The sequence below is a fragment of the Penaeus monodon genome, unplaced genomic scaffold, assembly GCF_015228065.2.
Source record: "Penaeus monodon isolate SGIC_2016 unplaced genomic scaffold, NSTDA_Pmon_1 PmonScaffold_1356, whole genome shotgun sequence".
In the NCBI taxonomy this organism is placed as follows: Eukaryota; Metazoa; Arthropoda; class Malacostraca; order Decapoda; family Penaeidae; genus Penaeus; species Penaeus monodon.
The window spans coordinates 15,001-19,187 of NW_023642555.1; the positions used below are offsets into that span (position 1 = coordinate 15,001).

The 4,187-nt window shown below is 34.4% G+C and overlaps 1 long non-coding RNA gene across 1 annotated transcript in view; it reads left to right on the forward strand.

Annotated features, from left to right (window-relative positions):
* LOC119569234 overlaps positions 1 to 969 on the forward strand; it is a 9,793-nt gene extending 8,824 nt beyond the window's left edge. The window contains exon 2 of the long non-coding RNA XR_005228235.1: positions 891 to 969. This is a non-coding gene — a long non-coding RNA (uncharacterized LOC119569234). The remainder of the gene's footprint in view (positions 1 to 890) is intronic.
* Positions 970 to 4,187: the final 3,218 nt, after the last annotated feature.

Sequence of the window (4,187 nt, forward strand, 5' to 3'; positions counted from 1 at the left end):
TCCCCTTTTCCATCTCCCCATCTCTCCCTCTCCCCCATCTCTCCCTCACTACCCTCTCCCTCTCACCCCCCTCCCCTCACTCCCCCTCACCCCCTCTCCCCCTCACCCCCTCTCTCCCTCTCCCCCTCACCCCCTCTCTCCCTCTCCCCCTCACCCCCTCACCCCTCTCTCCCTCTCCCCCTCACCCCCTCTCCCCCTCAACCCCCTCTCTCCCTCTCCCCCTTCCCCCTCCCCCTTCCCCTCCCCCTTCCCCTCCCTCTCCCTCTCCCTCCCTCTCCCTCTCCCTCTCCCTCTCCCTCTCCCTCTCCCTCTACCTCTACCTCTACCTCTACCTCCCTTTCTCTAGTCCTCCCTTTATCTATTCCTCCCTTTCTCTAACTGACATGGTCCCATATACTGCAGGTGTGAATTAAAATGTGTTTAGTACATTGTAAACACAAGCATGTGGGACACTAAACTCATGTGAATTTTTTTTTGAACAATACTGAATATGGAACACCAGTTATGAACTGAATATATTTTCTTGTTCTTTGTTGTATTCGTTTATTAACTTTTAAAATAGCATGAGCTGTAATGATGCTTTGACTTTTGTATTTTTCTGCATGTTGAGATTATTAGTTACAAGCGTGCATGGTTGTCATATGAATAGTCTGTCCACACTTTTGCTTACTTTTCAAATGTTTAAGATTATCAGATAGTTATTGTTTTCATACAGCATATAGTGGCATCTTCCACTATCACCTTGTAAGTTACATAATTATATTATTTCTTTTTGTTCACTTGTTACTTCTCCCTTAGTCTTTATTTTCGTGAATGATGATCATTGTGGGGCAGGTATTTTGTAAATTCTAGTATATGCTGGTAGTGACAGTATTATCTTTCCTTTGCAGAATCCGAGAACCAGTGGTAAGACATCGAAACGAGACTTTTGAGGAAGCTTCACTGTCACTAATAAACAGTGGAATGTGATGTTGTTTTGTCCTAATACCTTTGTTGATGTCTGTTTTTTTATAATATGGTTCACATATGGCCAATCCTAAGGTAACAGCTACACATTCTAATTTTTAAGGAGAATGGGAGTTATGGTTTAAGAAAATGATTATTTGCATGATAACAGTGTTGAGACATTGGAATGAGAAATTTTATGAATATTTTACTTTTTCTGCTTGGTACCTTTTGTTACACCCTTTCCCGAGGGTAGTATTCATAGTGGCCCGGGCCCGCTGCGGGGGCTCATATATTTTCAGTATTATTATTTTCTAAAGTCTCTATTTGCTATATTTCCCGATAAATCAGAACTGTAGAATATTTTGTTATATAGACTCATAGTTGATCATTATTCACTTTATAGTCTAAATAAAATAAGCAGTGTGTGATAGCATGGAGTTGAAACCGTAGTTTTTTAAAAGTTATTTATAAGATAAACTTTAGTTTCAACAGGTTTATATTATCACTTCCATATAGATAATACTTTTATGTTCGTGTTTTATAAATAAGTGATTTTTTTTTTCTTTCAAAAAATACATATTGGTATTTTCACTTGGTTTTACATCATCACTTTGTGAATACTAAATATAGTATCTCTGGCCAATGTAGTCGATTACCGACGTGATTTTTTTTTGCGCTAACCTCGGAAGCCCGAGAAGCCTTTATGAAATGTATAGTATAGAAAAAATTAGGAAAAGTGTTAAAAACTACTTAATCACATTTTCAGTGGCAAAAAAAATATTATTTTGCCGCAATTGTAACAAAAAAAACTCATGACATGGCCATACATACACCATGGCATGTCCATACATGCCACCCGTCGGGAAAGGGTTAATGCTCATTTTTGTGAATTGCCTCATTTACACAATTTCAAAATGAATTTCTTGAATATTTTGTTTAAAATCATAATGGGAGCCATAGTATAAAAGGTAATTTTTGTGTAAAGAAAATTATAATGATTGAAGTGTAATCTTAATTCCAAAGTGTTGGAATAGATCCTGAAAATGGTAAATGTGCAAATAGTACATGATTTGAAATATTGGCCCATTTTCTTAGATTTCCTGTAAATGTTTTCTTAATTGTATGAAAATTTCAAGAAAAAAAAAAGAAAAAAAAAAAGAAAAAAAAAAAAGTTGTTTGTTGCAAGAGGTATGAATCCCACAAGCTCTGCCCTGTCCATTACTGTTGACTGTGAGAATTGCAAAATCAGTGATAGAAGACTCAAGCTTGTGTTAATAGAAGGGTTAATTAAACCTGAAACATCTTTTAGGTTTTACATGCCTTTATTATATTGTTCATTTAATAGAGTCCTGATTGCTGATATTGCAAAGTGTACAGAGCTCAACCGAAAGTTATAATCACTGTCAGCTCTTTTCAACAATACGTTGGTGCATGTGTCTGTGTGTGTGTACATAAGAACAGTATATAAATGCTGTAGAATATACTGATAATATTGTTTTATGTAACTTGATACTCCAGTGATATTATACAAGGGAATGTTGTGTAGAAAGGAACTGGATTTTTCTTGGTGCAGTTGGGATATATAATATTATATTTCTGTTTATTTGAATGTGTTTATGGTGCTGTAAGGGTTAGATTGCAATCCACTATCTAGCTTTGTGAACATTCTTATGTCATACAATCATTTGCTTTCACATTTCCTTAATATCAGTAACTGTAAAGTAGAGAAGGTATAGATAATTTCTGTAGAATTGTTGTTGGAAGCAATGTAAACTTATTGATTAAAGTACCAGTGCATTTTGTATGAATTCAGAGTGTCTTGTAAAAAAAAGTAACTAGAGAAATATGATATTAAAAATCATTGTCATTTGTATCTGCTGTGTAGATGATACAGAAGACTAAAATGCAGCTAAAAGCATCAGGCATAAAATGGATGGAAGTTACTAAGATAAAAACAGGCAAATTTCTTTATAGTACCAATTTATCCATGAGAGTTCAGTAAGGTGTAAAGTTGTTCTTGATGCTGTTAACTTTCCTAGTAACCCTTTATTTTTCAGAATATTCTATGTATCTGTAATTATTTTGTATATGTATATTTAACATAGGATATTTTTTGTAGTAACAAATTGTATCATTTTGCATTTATTTGTAATTATATTTTAAATACTGTGCATTTCTTTTTAAAATGATTTTATGTAGATGAAGAGATTTTTATTATAGATGGCTTTTCATTTGGATTTGATGGTTGAGATGGTTGAGCAAAAAGAAGAATTCCAATACTAGATTCCAGTTTTCTTATTTTTAATACTTATCCTTGAGATACAGATAAAAAACAATTTTTAGGTTATGTCATATAGATGTTTTTGTTTTGTATTATCGGGTCTTGCAAAATCTCTCCATGATAACTTACTAATTTTTTTAGATGAATGCGTAATGTTTGTATATGTGAATGAAAAGAGAGATACTTGATTGTAATTTTTGGTCAAGTGTTATAAACTATGAGATGAAGGTTGTTGTTAAAAGATTGTTTATGGGATATTTTTGTAAACATTATCTTGCAGGTTTACAAGCTTGGCTTGTTTGAGGTTCCTAAGAGTTTTTTTTTAATTTTGATGTTTAGTGTGACTTAATTAATGGGGTAGGATAGGATAGAAGAATCAATAGTATGAGAATTATTTTTATTTGTAAAACTTACGATCAGGTATAACTTCTTACAAAAAAAACAATCCACAGCATACCTTGCTTAAGGAATCCTCAGGTCAGATTCTGAAATATCACCTGAAACCTGGAGTGTTACAAAGTGGCAGTTGGAGGTTCATAGGAGTAGTTGCCTCTGTGATGGCTGAACTAGTGGTGTTACTCCCGTGAAGCCCACTTTGTTCCACCAGAGTCTGTCTTCTCACATTTCCAAGAGGACATGTTACTCTTTCTGCCACAGAAGGATCAATGAGTGCTGAGGGCATGCTTCTGTTGATGACCTACAAATTTAAAATCCAGTTAATACATTTCGCATGTCCATGTCAAGTTTTTTCAGCGTTTGGGGCACGTGACTGAGAATTTGATTTTGTTCCTGTACCACTTTTCATATATATCAACTAAGTCATGAATCATAAAAATGTTAACTATAATATCAGTATTGCTCAGCACTTCTGGACTTTGAGTTAACTTCACTAGGTCCCGAAATGTTTAAAATCATTTTATTTTATAGAACTGGTTACTTTAAACTATAACACTGATCA